Below are 22,596 nucleotides of genomic sequence, written 5' to 3'. Positions count from 1 at the left end.
GATGTCAACCACCCAGAGCCTCTGTAACCTGGAAGTCTGCTTTTACCTCGAAATTTTTCACCCTCCTCACAGGAAGTGGGACCAAAGTTTGAGTTAGTGTTGCCAGCTGGCTCCACCCCTGTGACACGCCTGCCCCCCTGCAACCTGTCTACGACCTTCACAACCCCCAGTGATGGCTGGAGCTGCCCATCAGCTCCTGGACCCACCCCTCAGCTCCTGGACCCACCCAACTCCCCCCAAAGAGAGAAGGAAAGCTTGCAAGAGAGCGCAGGCAGCCTCCCCGCCTCTCGCACCCGGAGGGCAGCCGCCTGGAGCACCCACATTAGAACCTCAGCCTTTGAACTTATGAAACCTCGTGTTTAGTGGAGATTTCCCCTCCAACCTGGAGTTATGCCAGAGGGCCCCAGAAAGCGTGCGGCAGCCTGGAGAAAGAAGGGGAGGGAGTAGGAGAAAAGGAGAGAGATTAGTTTATAAGACCCTGCTGTATCGGGTCAAGACCCCACAGTTTTGGGTCAAGACAAGTCTTCTTTCCACAAGTTAGTGACCATCCTCCTCCACCACGGCCAGACTTCTAAGGGCTGTGAGAAAGAGCCCGACCATCCTCCTTGCCTGCACTTGTCTCTTCAGAAGCCCTCTCTTCATCTCAGCCCCCAGGTCCACACAGCCTGGCCTCGGCCTCGCTGTGGTGTATGTGTCCGCTCCTCCCTGCCACTCTCCGAGGCCCCTGGGTACCCAGGCTTCCCTCTCTCCCACCTTTCGCCCATAGGCCCGTAGGCTCATTGGCTCTGCTCATCCAGCCATCTCTCACTCTGTGGCCCTTCCCGTCCCGTCCGTCAGAAACACCTCCTGACCCAGCTGGTCCTGCAGAGGGACCTTGAAACGGCCTCTGTTCAGAGCACAAGGAGAAACCCACGAGGCCACGGAGCTGGTGTTTGTCACCATCGTCCGCTGGTTCTCTTCCGTATCACCTTCCCACTGCTACCAATCCCTAGAAACTCTGGTGAAGGTCACTGAGGGTGATGAAGAGGAACAGGAGAAAGCAAAGCCTTCATGCTTCCCGCTCCGGGGACACGTGGGCCTCGTCCGCAGGCAGAGCTGCTGGAGTGCCTCCGGGCTCAGCCAGCTGCAACACCAGTGCGAGACTCGGGGACGATGGAAGGGGAAGACAGATGTGGCCCCTGGGAGTAGTGTGGAGGTCAGCGAGTCACTTGGTCCAGCTGTGACATCGGGGCAGACATGGAGACCCCCCTCATTCTCTTTTCCACGGTAACCCTGCACTGATGGCAGCCCGGTCACTGGATACATTCAGGCCCTGACAGATCCACAGAATGCCTTCCCCCCCGCAACGTGGGCATTCTCCATCAAGCCTACAGCCCGGAACTTGGGCAGAGCTGGCACTCGGGCTGCAGCAGGAAGGCCACACAGCCACAGCTTGGAGAAGGGCTCACCCGTCTGCTCCGAAGGTTCGGGAGGAAGTAAGGACCCTTCCCTCCCCTCCACGCTGCCTGGCCGGGATGACAGACAACCACATTCAGCCTCGGCTTTAGACACTAGCACCTGGCTTTGCAGAAGGCTGTCCGGAGGCAGCGTCATCCCCTCTCCCACTGTCATTCCAGGAAAGGAGATGGGGGAAGAGCTGCTCAATCCCGTGTCCCCGCCCCACCCCCCAAGCCAAGCCCATGATTCTCTCCCAAAGGCAATCTGGTTCTCCACACAGAGACTCAGCGTAGCACCTGCTGTACTAAAGGTGTGTGAACCCGCTCCTTCCTACCATGGAGCCTTAACCCGTGGTCCTCCTTTCCGCTTTCCCCTCCCTGCTCCAGCCTCCACGCTGCATCTCCAGGAGCTGGTGCTTTCCATCCAGGGAAGCGTCTCCCCCACCATCACTGTCGACGGAAACCTCCTTATTCTTTTTCACGCACTGTTACCTCTGCCTGGAATGTCCTTCTCTCCCTCCTGGCCCTTTTGTCCAACAAGAAATTCCAATTTCCAAGCTCAGCCTGGACCCCGATTCCAGGCTGTGCTGACCACTTGCTACCTCCTCGCCTTGTAAGTTCCCCTCCTAAAGCCTTGACTGCACTGTTCTGCAAGTTCACGTTTACACGAGCCCTCCCAGGAGTACCTTATTTTGGTCATCTTCATTTCCTTCATCTCCGTGTCCCCAGCCAGCACCGCCAGCATTTTAGATGAACTGAATACATTAACCAAGACTATGGTCTCTCTACTAAATTCTCCAAATCTCTCCCGAGACCAGCATTATTCAGCCGGAGCTACGTTCCGGCCCTGCTTTTCAGACCAAGAAAAATTACCCCACTCAGCCTGGATAACCTCCTAGGACAGGTCACCTAAAGGAAACTTTCTTCAGTTGTGCTGTAAAGCCTGGTTTGCTAGCAAAGCCCCTTGCTCACACCAGGACAGACCACAACACACTAGCAGAGAATCAGAGGAGTGGAAACCTCCCAGCGCAGCAGGAGGTCCCCAGATGCTGGCTTAGCAGCAGTGATGTCCTGAGGATGCCAGCCCTGGAGCCAGCTCCCCAGAGCATCCCCTTCCCCTGAGGGCCCTTAGGCAGAAGCCCCCCTGTGCAAGGCATCTGAGGGTGGGTGGCAGCCCCCTGGGGAGCTGCATGCTTCATCAGACACATTTGCCCTGCTGGCTTCTGTGGGGCAACTATTCTTTCCCAGAACTCGAGGGTGCATTTCATAACCCACCAGATCTTCAGCAAATGGAGAACTTGATGGGGACAACTTGATGGAAGAATCGCTTGAAATAAGAAGCTCATAATAGAGGCTGCGGGCCTTGGTTAACCCACCTAAACATCGCTGGACTCAGGCCCAATGGCAGCTGCCTCTTCATCACAATAATCCCTTGATTCATGGGGCCCGGCCACCTTGTAAACATTTCTCTTAGCAAAGATAGGTTCCTACAAGGTGGAAGATCTTGACTGCCTCTGTAAGGAAGAAAACAATATCAAGCTTGCACCTGAGGGACCCTCAAATTAAGTCCTTTAGTGTTTCCCGCCCACCCCCTTTCTGCTTCCTTGATTAAAAATGGGAAACCATGAAGTGGCTGAAATAAAAAGCTAATGTGATCTGGAGTTACATATACCAGGGGTCCAACCTCAGCACTCTTGATAGCTGTGCAAACGTGAGCGAGCTCCTTGATCTTGCCAAGCTTCAGTTTCTTCATCTGTAAAATGGGAGTGAAAACACACCCTTTACAAGGCTAACGTAAAAAATAAACAAGGTAATGTCTGGAAAGTATCTAGAAGGTTTCCTGCAATGGAAGACCCTCAGTAAATGCTACTGCCTTCACTTTAATCCAGATTCCTAAACAGTAGATGTTTTATGTGTAAAACAGGCTTTGTAGTCAAATAAGTTTGGGACAGGTTTGGTTGGACCAACTGAAACCCACTGTCTTCTCTGCAGGACTTCTCAGAGCCTTTAACCTACCAGGTATCAGCTGTGAATCTCCAGGGAGTACTGTAGTCTTCAGGCTTCCCAGGTCACTGTGACCTCAAAACCTTCTTCACAGACACCACTCAGGGGCAGTTCTCTGTGACTTGTCATTTAGGAAATGATGCTTTAAGTTAAAGAGAATTAGGGGAGGAGTAGTTCAAATGGTAGAGTGAATGGTTAGCATGCATGAAGTCCTGGGTTCAATCCCCAGTACCTCTTTTTAAAAATAAATAAATAAGTAAACATAATTACCTACCCCCAAAAAAGAATCAAATTAAATTAAATTTAAAAATTTTTTAAATAGTATCAGTTGTATTTAAAAAAGGAAAAAAGAATATATATGTATGTATTAATTAAAGAGAATTGAAAGAAGCAAGGAGGGTATAGCTCAGCGGTAGAGTGTGTGCTTGGCATGAGCAAGGTCATGGGTTCAATCCCCAGTACCTCCATAAAAAGAAAAAGAAGAAATAAATAAATAGACCTAATTACATCCCCCAAAAAACAAATAAAAACTTTAAAAAATAAGTAAAGAAATAAATAAGCCTAAATTACCCCTCCAAAAAAATAAATAAAAAATAAAAGAATGTAGCAACTAAATGTCACCCTACTCAGATGACCTCTTTTTCTGAAATACGTAAATGGCCACTGTTTCCCTTTAGGGAAAATATCGTCAAGAAGAGAAGCCAAACTCAGCTTTCTTTCCCAAAACTACTGCATAAAGTGAGTGCTCATCCCAGCCCTAATATTCTTCTAGACACAGACCATCCAGCAGCACCTGCGGCCTCGGCCTTCACTGCTAACGCCTCTGTTGATGCACTTGCTTCTCTGGAAGAATCAGAGGCCAAAAATGAAAGTAGAGGAGGGAATGATTCAGCATTTTTTAAGTTTTTGTCTGATTTTATGCCTCATCTATGAATTTACTCTAAATAGGAATTTCTGGGCCAACTTGTAGCAGCAGAGAAATTTTCAGCCATTTTATTAAGTTTTCACACCCTTGTAAAGGAAGCAGGTTAAAGACTCGCACACCCAGTTGGCAGAGTTAGAAGCAGACAGCCAGACGGTTCAGCCAGAGAGCAAATGGCCACGGGAAGGGGGCACAGCCTTCCTGAGGCCCTAGTCTTCTATTGTCATTGCTCCCTCTACTCATCAGTTATGGGTGGAGCATGTCATGAAACACGCCAGGACTGCTTGTAGGTAGATCTCATTGCAGAGGAAGGGAACTGATAGGCACACTTCATCTTTCCAAAACTCTCTGTCCCAAAAGCTCTCTGTCAAGAGCCACTCTAGACACTTGGGTCCAATCAGACTCTGCCTAGAGGACCTGCCTACAAGCTTCACACTGTAGGTCATGGATTAGAGTCCAGGACAGTTTATCCCTTCTTGCAGATGAGAATGTCAGACAGCTCACCTTCACCACTGTCCCCTGCATCCAGGGGCACACTTAATCCCGCCGCTGAATCAAACACAGAGCACAGTGGTATCGACTCGGGACAGGTGGATGGACTGGAGGCGAGAGCTTTGAAAATAAGGGTTAATGTTACCAAGCTGCAACCTCAACGTCCCCCTTTCCCCGCCCACCCCCTCGCAGCTCCCTCCATCTGCGTTCCTCTCAGTGATATCCCCGTGCCTAGAGCAGTGCCTGGCTCCGACAAAACACACGCTCATTTTTGCAGGACGAAGAAACATCGGTTGAGCTTTTATGCCAGGAAGCCATCGTGGGGATCTTATTCTCACACTGGCTCTGCTCAATAGACAGCCTTCTCATCTAGCAGATGATAAAATCAAGGCTCAGACAGGTTAAAAAACAAACCCAAGGATGATCTCGCAGCATCCATATTCCAGGCGAGGCTAGAGAGGACTAAAGACATGGACAGCCTACCTCCTTTGTCTAACGCAGAGGACATCTGCCCCAGTCTCTGATGGGTGGCCATCCCAGAGTCTTTGAATACCATTAAAATGGGAAACTTGGCAGCACGCCCATTGTCATCTTGCAACAATCATTTCCCTCATTCATCAAGTGCTTCCTCCTTGCCAGGCGTTATTCTGCATAATTCACATACATTTAATCCTCACTAGATGTGATTCTTGTCCCTTATCTTGCAGAGGAGAAAACTGAGGTCCATTAAAGGTCAAGTGCCTTTTCAAAAGGTCAAGAGCCAGAATTCAAAGCCAGACGAGGCAGCCTGGCTCCAGAGGTCACACAAACTCTAAGCCGTGAGTCTGACCACACTCCTGCCTCTGCTCCCATGACGGGAGGACCCTTTCCCCCGTTAGATCCTGTGTAGCAGCCAAATTTTATTCATCTTGTGTATACGTGCGTATGTGTGTATAAATGCATGCACACCCTTGGAACAGCCCATGGCAGATCAAAAGTACCTAGTACATATTTAATTCTTGCCTTAATTAACCCCACACAACTAACTTCTGTTATGCTCAGATTTTATAGGTGAGAAATAACGTCTGACTCTGGTCCCTTTCTATAGGCACAAGGCTGTCTTATCTCTTTTCAAACAGCTTTTCAAAATTTAGCAAAAAACAAAAAGGGAGTCCACGTGGAACAGCACCTCAGAAGCTGCATCTGAGAAGAAGGCCTTCCTAACTGAACACCCCAAACCCTCAGGAGAAGTTTAGGGAAACAATCTGGGCTATGAGTTAGGCTCAGTCTCACCAGTGATCACCGACAAACTGCCTGCTGAAAGCCAAAGAAAGTCTAGGAGCATCTCTCCGCAAGGTTTAGACAAGAACTGTTCCAGCCCTAACTGTCACTGGAACCACCTGGGAAACTTACAACAAATGACACCCAGGCCCCACCCCAGACCCCAATTCTGTTGGTCCAGCAGGGGCTCCAGCGCATCAGCCTCTTGTAAAAGCTCCCATGGGGTTCTAAGTGCAGCCAGGGTCGAGCCTCAATATACTGCACTCAGAGCAGGATGAATGTCAGCGGAGAGCCTCAAAGAGTATTCCTACTAACACAGCTCAAAGGATAGGTCCTCATGTTGGAACAGCGTTGTCTTCATCAAGTTTCTCAGAATACTCTCATGAACAGGAGTATTGGCAGGCGGCTGACCTCTGCCCACGGAGAAGGCAGAGTTAAGTCTATGGTAGAGACAAGTCATTGGCAAGTGAAGACTCTAAAAATCACCAACTCGCCAGCTATGGGCTCAACCCAGTACTCCCCAGCCCACCACGTGGAAACGGATGCTGCCCCTAGCCCCACCCCAAAACACCTGTAACAGCCCACCCAGCACAGCCCGCAGTGGGAGCCCCAGAGGGTGCTAAGAAGACAGGAACCATGTCTGAATCGTCCACCCTGGACACCCAGTGCCTGGAACAGTGCCTGGCAGGTCGTCTCAGGCTCTCAATAAACATTTGTCAAATGAGTAATGACACTGGGAACACCACAGGCAGGGCGGTCAACAAATTCTCAAAAAGTCTGTGCTGGAGAATCACTCGGATGACTAGCGCCACAAATGGTCCAAAAGTGCTCGTGATCACCGGTTTCAACCACCACTCCCCCACGGCAAAGCATGGAATACTCTGGATTAGAGACTCACGGCCACAGGGAGAAAGGCAGCATGGATGACCACAGACCAGATCCTCGCCACTCTCCACCCCACCCCAGGGTCAGGGAGTTGAGAGCAACAACATGAGCTTGTCACGGTTTCAAGGAGGTGCTTGTAAATCCTACTGTCCTCGCAGATTCAGGACACCAAGATGGAGCCAGTGAGGCCAGCCAGCCGATTCCTGCTCTCTGGGGAAGCCCGATAGCCATTCCAGGGAGGTGGGAACCAAGATCTAAGCAAGACTCTAGAAAGAAGGGTCCCCACCTTCCTCAGTTCTGTCCTACCTGTCAGCCGCCCCCATCACAGTAGAAGACCTCCATGGAGACCACCTGGAACTTGGTCCTTGGAGGTTGGGGTGGAGGCAAATGGCACATGTCATGAAGGGAACTGTGGCATGATTCAGACTACAGCAACTGGAATCAAACCAATCGTACTCACTCAGTCACTCAGGGGTCGAACATCATAATATCCCAAGCAGACCCTTCAAACTAAACAGTAGGTCCACTGACACAAGATCAATGGGAGGCTCACATTCCCCTATCCTGCAGTTGTCAGCTCTTTCCTCCTTCCCCTCCTCCCCCCCTCTGCATGCCCCCTCACCTGTGGTCCTGAGCACCCAATACCCACTCATCTCTGGAACAGCCCATGCACGTGGCGGATGAATCATTCGTTTATTTATCTGTCTCTTCTGCTAAGCTGGGATCCCCTCCGGGCAGGGTCCAGGTCTTAGGCATCAGTAGGTCTCCAACATCTCACCCTGCTCCTGGCACGTGACTGGTGGTCATGGTTAAAGCCCAACCAGCAAGCCAAACTGAGCGATGTTCCCCAGGCCTTAGATGTCAGAAGGACTTCATGCTTTTACACGGGCTCAGCGTAAGCTGTTAAAATATACATCAAAATAGGACGTACTCCTCTTAGACCACCTTTCCTTCCCCAGAACAAATCTACTGATACACTTCAGCGTTTTTCCCACCGTGTCAGCCCACTCATCCCCAGGTCCCTGACCCACAGAGGCACGGTGAAGCATTCATCACCGTGATGACTCTAATTAATACAGACATACAGATTAATACAAACACAATCACACACGTGTGTATATATATATTCATATTATTTTTCACTGTAGGCTATTACACAATACTGAATGTAGTTAGTTCCCTGTGCTATACAGTAGGTCCTTGTTGTTTTTCTATTTTATATATAGTAGTTTGTATCTGCTAATCCCAAACTCCCAATTTATCCCTCTACCTCCCAAACCTTTCCCCTTTGGTAACCATACGTTTGTTTTCTATGTCTGTGAGTTTATTTCTGTTTTGTAAATAAGTTCATTTGTATCGTTTCTTTAGATTTCACATATAAGTAATATCATATGGTACTTTTCTTTTTCTTTCTGGCTTACTTCACTTAGAATGACAATCTCCGGGTCCATCCATGTTGCTGCAAATGGCATTATTTCATTCTTTTTTATGGCTAAATAGTATTCCATTGTGTCTGTGTCTGTGTGTGTGTGTGTACACATCTATATATGTACATGTATACATATATATACATTATATATATATATATATATATATATATATATATACCACATTTTCTTATTAGAGATCATATATATGGGTCTTGTTTTTGTATCCATTCAACTAGTCTTTGTCTTTTGGTTGGAGAATTTAATCTATTTACATTTAAGGTAATTATCAGTATGTATGTTCTTATTGCTTCAGTTAGATTCTGTCCAATCTCTGGCCCACCCAAATCTTCCTCGTCTTTCAAGAACTAACTCATTTCCCATTTTCCCATGAACCTCTACTGACCACCCCAGTGTCTCTCCCTCAGACTCAACAAATTATCTTTCCAAGCTGGGCATTTGTGGTAACTTCTTTATATTATTCACGAACTTCCCTCTGTGAAGGTCTTCCTCCCACAACTCTGTTCTAATTCCCTGAGGGCAAGAACCACGGCCTATACTTCTTTGCATCTCTCTAGGTTACCTAGGGCAGTACTTTCTGTGGAAAAGCTACTTAAATAAATGCGTGTTGATTGAGGTATAAACTTCAGGAGTACAATGTACTAGGAAGAGTTTGGATCTGAGCTTCAACTCCAATTACAAGATTTTCAAGCTGTGTAATTAGAGACAAGGTCATCCTTGAAGACATCTCTAAATCACTGCTAATTCCTGCTGCCAGACAGGGTGGTTTTGAGTAGTGAGATTAATGCAGATAACGTACCTAATGAGTACCTAAAACACAGTGTACCCTCAACAAAGGTTAGTTCCCTTGCCCTGCCACCCTACCTGAAACTGACAACATAGAATGACCTAAAAGGAGGCAGGCAAAGCTGACAACTGCCCTTTACATTCCAAAGTGCAAAGATCCTGGCCCAGGGGTTCAGCGCTCTTGACAAGATGTGAAAGACAAGATGCTCTTTGACCCTAAGGGAACGTGAAACAAGGTTTGAGAGATGGTGAGATGCCAGCCAATTGAAAATCAGTTACTGCAATAATCATTTCCATCCCAAAGGTCCGACCTCAACAGGGAACTGGAAATCTACCGCTTTGTCACTTTGGCAGGAAGGTGCACGTTCAGCCCTGCAGGGTAACTGGCCCAGACCGCCCTGGTTTGCTAGCCCAGTAGTGAGGGAACTGGCCTGTCCCACAACAAATGCGGGAAGATGGAGGCTCACCCCGTCAGGCCTGGACCAGCAGGCTCACACCCCCCTTACGTGTTGACAAATTTCTTAAACTGGCCATTAGGAGAGCCACCCTCCAGGACACCCGGCTGAGTTCAAGGCTGTTTATAAATAACATGATGAATGTGTGCAGCTTGGGATAAAAATAAAGCCCTGCACCTACATGGAGTATGTGTGTGTCTCTGTGTCCTTCAAATTGTCGCCAATGACTGAACAAGAACTCGTTGCATGTTCTTCCCAGGACATCCTCTAGACACTCTAAGTCTGGGGCAGCCGAGCCTCTTGCCCTCCTGCTTTCTCAGAGAGACCTGAGTTGGCCTCCCAACCCTACCACCCACCTGCCCCAGGGCTTTCCGCAGGGACCTGCCTTCATTTCCTTTAAGGTACTGATCTCTCAGGTGCTGTGAGCATTAACTGAGGAAGGTAATGTTCCTAAGGTCCAAGCGCTACCCCCGCCCCTCCATCCTTGATAGCTATCAGTACATTATTACCAGCCAGTAAACCGAAGAACAGAGAGTGCCCTGTAACAGGTTACTAAGGTTGGGCGGGGACCAAGTCCGGGCAGATACAAGCAAAAATGCGAAGGCACAAAGTCGGTGGGAACAGCGTTAGCCCATCTCCATTTGAGGCCCCTCTGCTGGGTTTAACCCTTCCTCTGACATCACATGTGGCCCTCTGGCCACTTGGTTTGCAAACCTTCTCAGGTTCTGAATACGTGCATTCGGTTGGAGGATGTTCAGGCCCTCTTGCAAACATCCTGCCTGTTCTGTCTGTATTTTACAGATGCAAGCAGAACACTAAGGCTTCAGTGAAATGACATTTCCAAGGTCAAGGAGCTAGCTGGAGGCAGAGCTGGAATGCCAGACTATGGGATCGGAAGGCACCCTCTCACCCCTGTGCCTCCCTCCCTTTCTAAAGCCCTGGCCCACCTGGGACTTCGCAGTGGTGGCTACAGACTGTGGGGACAAGTGTCAAGATGGCTGTGATCTTGCATCAGAGCCAGTGAGCCCAAATCCCCTTACAGTTGGGTTAGAGAGGCCCTGTGGAGACAGCTCACAGAGGCCAGAGGGGCCGGTGGGCAGTTTGGCCCCATCACCATGACAACATGCAGACAGCACGTCCTACTTTTCGGTCCCATTGATTACCACTGGGGTCTTCGCTCTGCTAACCTTCTAAGGTGGGCAAGGAAAGTGATTCCTATGCTAACTGGTGGAAAACGGAGCTCAGCAAGGTGGCTGCCTAAGGCAGTCAGGCCTCTCATAATTCAGGAAGAGTCAGCCAGACAACCAGAGTGGTCTACGCATGTCAACTGCACGTTTATGCAACAGTCATGACAGAGGAACACCGGTGCCAGATCCCAGTCCAGTGGCTGCGCCCAGCTGCTTCTCATTCTCTTCTGAGGCCAGGCCTGCTGCGTGGTTTCATTTAATTGTGCGTTTTCATCATTTGATATCTGCAGCCCCGATGCCTATGGGCCATAAATGCCCTTTTCCATCAGTTCAAGCAAGAAAATGTACCTGCCATGGAAGTATTTGCTTCACTGGGCTGCTGACTTATTTTAAGAACTAAATCTTTCCTGTTACTATATTTTTCACTCTGGGGTGTATGTACTCCAAGACTGACATTAATAACTTACACGGCGGGCAGCGCCTCCTCTCGTGTGAGAACGCAGCGCCACCTAGTGCCCACTCGCTCAACCGCAGCCAAAATTAATAACCGCGCTTAAACTCCAATTAACCTTGGCAAGCAAGAAAGTTTTGTGCTCTCAACGCAACTTTCTACACGCATTCTTCTCTTCTCGCAGAACAGAGCTTGCTTGTATTATATTTGTCTTATTTTTTAAGTAAATAAGCTAAGACACAAGGCTCCAGCAAGAAAGCTGAATAGGTCTTCCACTTGCCAATTTGGGGTCATACTTTCCAACTTGGGTGGCTGTCATTTATAAATGATGAGCTCATGAGAGAGGAGGGCTAACACAACCCCCAGGTGCCCAAAGCACAACCGTGGAGAAAGGCGGCCCTCCCGCAGGACCTGATGCAATCGTCTTGGCTTTATTTAGCTTTTCATACCAGCGTCTCTCAGCTCTCAGTGAAGGATTATCCTCACAGCACCCCTACGGAGTATAAATCTCAGTGTTATTATTACCTGCAGGTTCCTGTAGGCACTCATATGTGAAGAGGTGTTAAGTCCTTCCTCTGGGGCGGCTGAGAATAGAGATTGGGCTATTCACGGCCCCCTAAACTCACCAGTACAAGGACAAAACACTATCATCTATTACCACTCAGTAGTTCTCACCTTCAAGCTTCCAATTCTTCTCAGATATTTAGAGCGGGGTTTCTCAACCTTCACACCGCTGGGTTGGATAACAGTTTGTTTGTGAGGTGGGGGGGCCTGTCCTGTGCACCGTGAATGTTTAGCAGCATCCCTGATTTCTACCCACAAGATGCTAGTCACATCCTCCCCCCGTTATGACAATCAAAATACCTCTAGACATTGCCAAATGTTCCCCGGCAATGCAAAATCACCCCTATTGGGAACTACTTTTCTAGAAGGCAAGGACACAGAAATATAAAAATAAGAATACAAATAACAACTACTACCACAGCTGCTGCCATTTAAAGGCACAGATCATGTGCTAGGACATTATCTTATTTAACCATCACACCCAAGAAACCAGCCTGTGCTGACTCTCAGGAAATACTTCCACTACAGATAAAGACACTGAAGACCAGAGATGTTGAGTAACACGGCCAAGGTCACACAGCTGGTAGTGGCAGAGTTACCATTTAAAACCAGTCTTTCCTCACTATATACAACAGCCAAGACATGGAAACAACCTAAATGTCCATCAACAGAAGACTGGATAAAGAAGCTGTGGTATGTGTATACAATGGAATACTACTCAGCTGTGAAAAAGAATAAAATAATGCCATTTGCAGCAACATGGATGGATCTGGAGATCATCATTCTAAGCGAAGTAAGCAAGAAAGAGAAAGAAAAATACCATATGATATCACTCATATGTGGAATCTTAAAAAAAAAAAGAAAAGAAAAATGAAGATATTAATGAGTTTATCTACAAAACAAACAGACTCACAGACATAGTAAACAAAATTATGGTTACCAGGTGGGGAAGAGGGTGGGAAGGGATAAATTGGAAGTTTGAGATTTGCAATTTTTAATTACTATATATAAAATAGATTTAAAAAACAAACTTTTTTTGTATAGCCCAGGGAATTATATTCAATATCTTGCAGTAGCTTATAATGACAAAGAATATGAACGTGAATGTATGTATGTGTATGTATGACTGAAATATTATGCTGTACACCAGAAACTGACACATTGTAACTGACTGTACTTCATCTAAAAATAAATAAATAAAAATGAAAAATAAAACCAGGCTTTCCTGACTCCAAAATCTGAACTTGTCACCACCTGTAGATCCTGGGACCACAGATCGCATATGTTTCTGGAACAGTGCTGATTCTCTGCAGTCATTCTAGAGTATGCTGGCACTATTCAAATAATGTATTCAGGTTTAGGTTTAAAGACATCAACACTGTAGCTGTTCCCTGTAAAATCAATCCAAGTGTTAGTGCAGAGGAGATTTTGCCACCGAGGAGAGCCCTGGGTCTGGGTTCAGACCGCGTGGCCAAAGATTGTGTGGCCTTTATTTGGGGTCAATTATTGAAGCTCTCAAAGTCCATTTATTCATCTACAAGATAAGAAGGATTGGTTAGATCAGGTTTTCAACCCTGCGGCACACTAAAAACACATGGGGAGCATTTTATAAAGAATGCCTGACTCAGCCCAAGCCAATTAAACTAGAGTTTCTAGGTCTCGGGCAATGACATTTTTAGGTCCCCAGGTAATTCTAAGGTGCAGTTAGAACAGAGACCCATGGGACTGAGACCCTTCAGTCCTGTGTTTCTACCTTGGGTCCCAACTCCCTTTAGACCAGAGATCTTTTCTCCCTTCCATGGCCCACTAGGATCATAGGACACACAAAGCTGTTTTGGGGGTGGCTGGTTTCTCTGTCTCCTAAGACTGTTCCAAAAGCCTTGAACAATGTCCTGGGACTCCCTCAGTGTCTCAACACCCTCCTGTCCCTGAACTAACCATTTCTAGCATCTCATCCTACCAACCAAAACGATGGACACCCCACCCCATCGTCTGTGGTAGCTAGGGGTTGAAAACTCCTTCTACAAAAGGCTGCAAAGAGCAGGGGACATGACAGAAGACAGCTGCATCGACTGAAAAACTATCCCCTGCCTGGCCTTGTTGAGCTCTGCCCTGTCTGACTTTAATAAGGTTAATTCTAATCCATGGTCTTTCAGGAGGTGAGAGAATCTCCCCTTTCTGAACATGACTCACTGACTCCTATTTCAGCCCAAAGGAGAGTGATAACATCTCACTCAGCAGGTGCCTGAGAGGAGCTCTGGCTGCAGACATGAGGCTTTGGACCTAATGAACCCCACGCCCTTCAACACTTCCTCTGCCTCCTGCCACCTCCGTTTCTGTGAGCGACCACACACACACACATACAATAAGAGGGCTTCAGACAGTACTTTTAGGTAGGAATGAGTCATAGAAGTAATTTACATCAATTAAGCGCTGCCAGATGCCAGGCTCTGGGTAAAGTATTTACACGCAGTCCTTCATTTCTTGTCCCCAAGTACCCACGTCAGAAGGTATTATTGTTACTACTATTATCATCACCACTATTCCTGTTTTACGAATGAGGAAACAGAGTTGTCAGCATGTACTGCTCCTGCTCTCAGCCTTGGTCGCCAGGATTCCACCAACCATCAGAATAATGGCAGTGTCCCCACTGGCCCACGGTCTCTGCAAGGGCAGGGATCACATCTGGTTTGGTTCACCACTGGCTCCCAGACTGGTAGGAGAAGAACCAGAATTCAGACTCAGACTGGGCCCCATGTGCCTGAAAACTCTGTAAAGAAGGCTGAGAAATGGGTTCCAGGAAGGGGTGGGGGGTGGCGTTCTCGAGAGTAGGGGAAGGACACGGAAGGGAGTATTGAAGAAGTAGTCGTGGTGGGGGGTGGAGGTTAAGTGTTGCCAGGACAGCAAGGTTGTATCCATGTCCAGGCCCAGGAGGGTCATTTCAGGGGGGTTGTGGGGTAGAAGAGCTGGTGAGCTGAGTTAGTGGGAGCTGACAACCAGAGAGAACAGCTACCTAGTTCAGCCTCATACTGCTCGCCAAACCATAGGCCAATTAATCAAGAGATGAGCTGTTGGGGGAAAGAATAGCAACTTTAGTCAGAAAGCCAGCAGGCTGAGAAGATGGTGGACTAGTGTCCCAGAGAACCATCTTTCCCCGAGTTAGAATTCAGGCTTCTTTTATGCTAAAGAGGGAGGGGGTGAAGTCCTGGTTCCAGCCAGACTCCAGAGGGGAGTGTGTTCATTTCTCCTTTCCTGTGGCCATTCACAAGTGGGCCTGGTCAGGTGGTTCCCTGTGAGCTAAACAAAGGTATTTTCGCTTAGCACTCATTCCCTGGAAGGCAGAGTTTCCAGGGATGGGCCATTATGTATAATTTAAGCTTATTGGCAACATCCCTTTAGTGATTAACTTGTAATAGAATAGAAAGTTTCTCCCCTATTACAGAACGAATGAAGACAACTCCTCGGAGTGGAGAGAGGGGTTTTAAATTTTTATTTAATTTTTTTGTTTTGTTTTATTATGCTTTCTGTGAGAGATACTCAAACGTGTTAAAAGCTGATGGAGGGTCCTGTGGAGAGTGAGAGGCTGAGGACCAGGTGTCACAGAATTTGAACTGAGACTACCCAACCCCAAAGCACATGATCCTTCCCCTGCCCTGCCCTCCCCCTGCATTCTGATCCAGAAGTGATCAGCCCTCCCCTCCACAGGGCAAACTGGTCCTTGTTGGAGCAGCATCTCCCGAACAGACCAAGGCTCAGGGGAGCCCAGCAAGCGAGACCTTGTCTGAGCTGGTAAATTAGCCCTGAAAGTTAATTGATCACAGCCGTGGGACTAGGGCTGCATTTCTCCATCTTCTTTACTCCTCACCCCTCCAAACTCCTCCCTCTCAGAATAACCTAAACACCAGCAGCCCCAGGCCCACTGCTAGCTGGCTGTGTACCTGACCCAACAACGTGGCTGCACGGCTGGTGCACGACTGTCCCCAGACTCAGAGTCGAAGCCCTTCTTCCATCAATCCCATCCAAAATCCAGCAGTCTGATTAACATCCTATCTGAGAGAGGGCTGTGTGGTGTGGGATGGAACCAAAATCCAGGAGGTGGATTTTTGTTCCAATGATTTTAATACATAACATTTAATGGAGAATTCCATTGGGCATTCACTACTGAGCTGCCTGGGGGCAGAGGTCAGACTCTGCTCGCCCACATGCGGTCACATCTGGCCTGTTAAACACAAACAGAGACCATACTTAAAATTTCCCTGAGCAGACAAGACCAGTTTCATTACACAAGCAAAGCTTAATTTAGCTGATTTTGCCAGACAAGCGAGGTTCACTCGACCTGGATCACTTGTTGCTTATGCTTCTGAAAATCAGAAGCAAAACTTACATTGTTCCCATAGTGGACACGAGGTAACCGCTAAACCCATTCCCTTTCATTTAGAAAAGTGCAATATTGTCACCAGTCTCCGGGAAGAATCTACAGTCACTGCGTCCACACAATATGAGCTGCTTTATAACGATATTCCTCAAGGAGCCTCATTCCACGTTTCAGTTTGAGTGCTCCCCATGGGCAAACCATCTTTTTGGTGTGTGCACAATGAACTTTCACTATTTACTATTTAGTGATTCATGGGTTTTAATTCTATTTTTTTCTGAACTCTGGACAGCCCTAAGGCTGGAGGGTCCGGGTGGTGAGAAGGGCTGTGTGACTTGAGTCATTCTGAAGGATGCTACACCCGCTCCCGCCACGCCACTCTGGGCAGAGGAGAGAGTCCAGGGCCCCTGACCCCAGTGTCTCAGATTCTGAGCCCCTCCTGTGCCCCTGTGTCCCGAGCTCCCACCGGCCTCGACCTCTGAGGGAGGGGGAGGGGAGGGGCGGAGCCGAGGCGGAGTCACACACCTGGCACAGGCAGCCCGCGTCATTGGTCACCCGTGCACTCGGGTGTCGGCCCCTCCTCTGTAACACTAAACAGCAACCCAGAGGACAGGGGTTACACCTTCTTACTCATTTTGAATCTCCTGTACCCAAACGTACGGACACCGTTTCCTGAGCCACAGGGTCACATTCCCCGATTGCTGTCACCTCTGCCTGTGAATTTATGTTAGGTTTCTAGAGCGACAGTGGACGGCACCCTCGACTTCGTGGCCCCTCCCCGTCTTTAGTAATGCTCCTCCCTCCCTCCGCGTCCGGACTCTGAGGCTCCAGCTAAGAAGTCCTATTCCCGCCGCCCACCCCCGGCTGGGGTGTGACTAGGGAAGGACCAGACCCCAAGGAAGACCCTCCGACTCCCTCCCTCCCTCCCTCCGCGTCCTGCGTCCGCCACTGCAGAGCCCACCTTTCATCTTGGACACGAGGTCGCCAGCCCCTTCCCCTCCCTGGGGCTAAGCTTTGTCGCCTTCACACTGCAGCGCGGGCTGGATGAGTCTGAAAGTCCCTCCCGGACCTCACCCCTCGTAACTTCTGACCTTGAGTCTGACTTTGGACGGGGCTGAACAAAGCCTGCCCCCGGGAGAACGGGCGCGGGAGGGTGATGCCCCAGGCGGGTGGGTCAGCTGCTTCCCCGCCTCCAGGCTGCGGGGGCCTCAGCCCCGCGCAGCTGGGGAGGAAGGAGGGCGTGAGGGCGGCGGGCGAGCAAAGCAAACTGCAGCCTCACAGCAAAGGGACACGCCGCGCCGCCCGGGGACTTCTGGTTTCCGTCCCCTCCTCTCCCTCCACGCAGACTGCACCCGGGACACCGTCCCTCCTCGCACTGCCTCAAGCTGGAACTTCTCCCGGAAATTGTCTGCTCCAGGTCAACCACAGACTAGAAGTTGATAAAGGAAATTTTCACATACTGAGATGTAGGGAATTCATTGCGGCTTATCCATGAGTTAACTTGAATTTCAAGCCAACAAAAACAGCCTGTTTGCGGCCTATTGAACATGCATTGTACATCTGCTTTAATAATTAAAGAAAAAGGCACAGGCACATTGGACAGAAGTAAAGAATGTCCACATTAAAAATAAAGATTAAATCCCTCTCTTCGCGGGACGCCCGTGCTAGTCCTCGCTTGAGGGCAGGACTCCCTTCCCTGGTGCCACGGCTCACGACAACATGCTAGCGTGTCCTTTTTTCTTTAAACCTCGAAGAAATGTATCTCCGATTTGTTACTGTTTCTTTGTTCTGACAAGATATAAAACTGTACTGGAAACCACGCTTCTCCAGAGCAGTGCCTCTGAGGAATCTGGGAAGTGGGCTTCCGGGCTAGTCCTCAGTTTGGCTCCAATAAAACTCTTTTCTATTCTTATTATTTGATCGTTTAGTGATTATTCTTGTCAACAAAGGAGATGATCAGCCCACAAAGGGCAACGCCTGTCACGTGTGTATCTGGCTTCCGAGTCTCCTGCCGCTGCCAAGTTCACCGTTGTGCTGCATCCCCCAAACTGCTCTGAGCTACAGCCGAAATGATCATCTCCATTTCACAGGTGGGGAAATGGCCTGAGCTCGGGCTTGAAGGAGGGAGTCAGAAGAAGGAGGGAGGGGCGTAAAATTAAACATAAAACCCTCCCAGACTTGTTCTTCTAATGCCATGCGACTCATGAGCAAATTAAAGTCTTCACAGGATGCACTCCCCTCTTGATCTCTCTTCCACCTCATCCTTCACCTTTATGTCCTTTATCCTACAGCTCAGAAGTTAGAGTTGAGAAGAGAGGTTCTGTTTTTCTGTCACATCCCACTGGCAGCGGCCTGCAGAGCCTGCCCACCAGTGCTGGGGGGAGGTTGGTGCAGTGAACCTTGCTGGTGAATCCCCCACCAGACAGAGGCAGCACAAGATCAAGAGAATGCAGCTAGGCCTTGCTTCTGCCTCAGCTCCATGCCCGACCTCCTTGTTACCAGTTCAATTGTCCCCTCAAAATTCTCATGTGGAGGTCTTAACCCCAGTACCGCAGAATGTGACAGTGACCCACATGGAGACAGAGTCTTCACAGGGGTAATCAAGTCAAAGTGCGATCGCTGGGGTGGGTCCTAATCCAGCCTAACTGGTGTCCCCATAAAAAAAAGGGCAATTTGAACATAGAAATGGACACACGTAGAGTAAAGACGGTGCAGAGACCAGGAAGAAGACGGCCATGTACAAGCCAAGGAGAGTGGTCTAGGGGAATGTTTCCCTCAGAACCTTCCTCGGAAGGAAACAACCCTGTTGACACCTTGAACTTGGACTTGTAGCGTCCAGAACCGTGAGAGAAGACACTTCTATTGTTTAAGCCCCCCAGGGCGTGGTACTTTGCTCGGGCAGCCCCAGAAAACTGATGCATTCCTCAGAATCACCTCTAAGACGGAAAATCTGCCAGCTCTTGACACTTTTGATGCCAGGAGAGATTAAAATCAGGCTCCGATGGTGGAGCCAGAAGAAGCCATGTAAAGTGAGACATGGAGGTGGTTGTCAGGTTTGTACACAAAAAGTACAAAAGGGGGAGGAAAATTTGTACACAAAAAGTGAAACTGACTGAGGAGTGGGGCTTTATCTTGAGAACAAGGAGCCCCTGGAGGCTCCAGGAGCAGAGGAAGGAGGGCAGCTACACATTAGGACGGCTGATCTCAGAGCAAAGGACAGAGGAGGCAGGACAGTAGAAAACCAGAAGGACCAAGGAAATTAAAATGTGTTGGATAATTCCAACTTGAATGCAGAGGCAGTGGGAGTGGAAGTAAAGGAGAATGATAAGAAGACGTGTCCCAGAGCGCTTCCCTGACTTCTCCTGGCTCACAAAATGAATGTCACCATAGATGCCATTCATTCAGCACTTATTGAGCACCTGCTATGTGCTAGACACTATTCTAGGTATTGGGACTATAGCAGGGAATAAAACAAAAGCCTCAGCCTCAAAGAACCCGACATTCTAAACTGGAGAGAATAATAAACATAATAATGAGCACATTATCTAGGAGGAAAGAAGGCTGAGTAGCATGGGGTAACCGGTCAGGATAAGGAGGATGGTGCAGCTTTAAATAGGGGGTCAGGGAGGGGCTTGTCGCGAAAGAGAAAGTGAGCAGACACCTGAAGGAGGTAAGGGAGAGGAGCCCGAGGACCACTGGGACCTCGTGATCCTCATCCTCTCCTTGCAGTGATGGATCATGTTGTGGCCATAACTTCATTCCTTCAGTAAATAGTTCACTAAGCAAAAGGGAATAAGGCATCATTTCATGACCCCGATCATTAAAAAAAAAAAAAAAGAGCAGAGACAAAGCTTTACTTATTTGCTCTACCTCTAATGTTTAATGTCTAATGTCTGTAAGTACTCAATGAATATGTATTGAATCAATTAATTCATCCATACTCACTAATTTATTTAATTTATAAGAACCAAAGATACAACTTCCCTGTAAGTACGAAACGATGCAATTTTTCACATCAACAATAGATTGGAGAGTTTTTTAAGACTTGAAGGTACTGCTTAGAATATCATCAGAACATTATTTCGTTTTTGCATTTTCCCTTCCAGCATTTATCTGTATGCATAACTTATCGTAGGTATGAGTTAGTGTTCTGTAATCATAAACATATGGTTTTGAGATTGGGCTTTTTTCTGCTTATTCTGTTGTCTTCATTATCCTTAATAGTGGATGTAGAAGGTCATTCTGACTGCCAGAAAGTAATGTTGCTCCCAATGTCCCTGAATTAGACTGCGCCAAGTGGCAGGCGGGCTCCATAGCTCAGTGGTTAGAGCACTGGTCTTGTAAACCAGGGGTCGCGAGTTCGATCCTCGCTGGGGCCTCTTCTCCGCTCCGGTTTACTTTTTTTTAAATCATCCGTTATAAATACGGACTAGGGATTCCAAAACGGAAAAGTGATTTCCGAAAACGTTACTTCTAGCAGAAATAAAAGTTAACTCCTCCTGAAATGCAAATCATGAGCATCCTAACTGCGCTTTAGAAACGAACCGGAAGAAAAAATTCTGGAACGCAACAAAGAGAAGGAAAAAGAAAAGAAAAGCAGTCCTCGGAGAGCCAGCGATACCCGGACCTGCGGGGCAGAGCACCGGAAAGGGAGGCGCGCGGTTCCACCCGCTCGTTTTCAACGCCCTGCTAACACAGACCCAGCTCTGAGTTACAGGAGGCCGACGGGCGGGGCGGGGCGCCTGCAGTTACGCCTTGTGGCCGGCAGGCGGCGCTGTGGGCCGGCTCCCACTCGCCTGTCCCCCGCCGACGAGTGCACATCCAACCCAACGCTCTTCACCGGGCTCAGAGCTTGGCCAGCGTGGCCTGGACCGAAGCCCGCGCTATGATGACACGTGGCAGCCCGGACTTCAGAGCTCAGCCTGACTCCAAGGTCCTGCCCTCTTCGAGAGGAGAGGGGAGCGATTCCCAAAAATAAAAAGCCCAGCTGCCTGGGAAGCCAAGGTTTGCAGCCGGTTTCATTTCTTTTTTTTTCTCCCTGAATTCCGGAATGCTGCGGGACTACAGAGTCACGAGAGTCTGTCCTGAATACATGATTTCTCCTCACCCAAGATTTCTTGATAAAGGACTGTCTGTAAAGTAGCCACTAGCCACACTTGGCCATTGAGTGCCTGAAATGTGGCTATTCCGGACTAAGATGTGCTGAAAGAATAAAACACACATCAGATTTAGAATATTTAGTGCAAAAAAAAAAAAGTGAACGATCTCAATTGTAATTTTTAGTTGATTACATACTGAAACGATAATATCATAACATATTGGATTAAATAAAAATACATGGTTACATTAATTTTACCTATTTTTTTAGCATGGCAACTAGAAAATTTTTGATTAAATGTATGGCTCCCATTTGCAACTCTCATATTTCTGTTGGATGGTGCAGGTTTGAGGAGCCAGAGTCCTGTGACCTTGAGTTCAAGTTAATTCTTAACCTGTGCTCACACCAAGTAAACTCTTTCATCTTTGGGTCTCCGGGAGCCAGTCCTGTGCCTGGAAAGCAGTAAGCACAGCATTGGTTGAGATGAAATCAAATCTCTCTCCAACATAGTCTCAAACTCCACAAAGCGCAAAAGAATATATTTCGTAAACTGGGTTAGTTTTGAGAGAGATGTAACACTAAGAATTTGTGTCTTGGCTTGCAAGACTTTAGATCTGGAAAAACACACTCATACTTTTGGTGGATATTTTGTTGGTGGTCTTGATATTTGCTGCTAGGAGCGCAGTTAATGTAGTATATCACATTGATTTGCATATGTTGAACCATCATTATGACCTTGGAATGAATCCAACTTGATCTTGTTGTGTGGTCCTTTTTATGTACTGTTGGATTCAGTTTGCTAATATTTTGTTGAGGGTGTTTGCATCTCTATTCATCAAATAGGGCCAGAACTTATTTTTGCCACACGTCTTTGAAGAAAGGTTGTACAGGAAAAATGAGGCAGTGAGCTCATACATTTGTTCCAGAGGTCAGATTCAATCTCCCTGAACTGACCCAGGATTTTCAGTCATCTTTCAACAAAATGATACAAGTTGTAAGTCCTCCCACATTTATGTTGATGTCTTCATCAGAGAAGACACTAAAAGTGTAAAATGTCAGGGTTGGTCAGACCCTGAAGTTTATTGGTATCCTAGAGAGGGTGGACAAAGAGTGTCACCAGGCATTTCAGTAAACAAAGGATGTTGAGGCCATAAAGCCATCAGCCATGGCAGCTAGCCATGACAGTGCACCATGAGGGTAATTGAGGATGGAGAAAAACAAGATACTGGCCCTAGA

At 48.0% G+C, this 22,596-nt stretch overlaps 1 non-coding gene across 1 annotated transcript; it reads left to right on the top strand.

Moving 5' to 3' along the window:
- Nucleotides 1–20,568: 20,568 nt before the first annotated feature.
- On the top strand, nucleotides 20,569–20,641 carry TRNAT-UGU (transfer RNA threonine (anticodon UGU)). Its single transcript has one exon. It is a non-coding gene; the product is annotated as a tRNA-Thr (tRNA).
- Nucleotides 20,642–22,596: the final 1,955 nt, after the last annotated feature.

This window comes from Vicugna pacos, chromosome 23, assembly GCF_048564905.1.
Source record: "Vicugna pacos chromosome 23, VicPac4, whole genome shotgun sequence".
Lineage (NCBI taxonomy): Eukaryota > Metazoa > Chordata > Mammalia > Artiodactyla > Camelidae > Vicugna > Vicugna pacos.
Note: the sequence above shows the minus strand (reverse complement) of the source record. Positions and strands in the feature narration are given on the sequence as shown.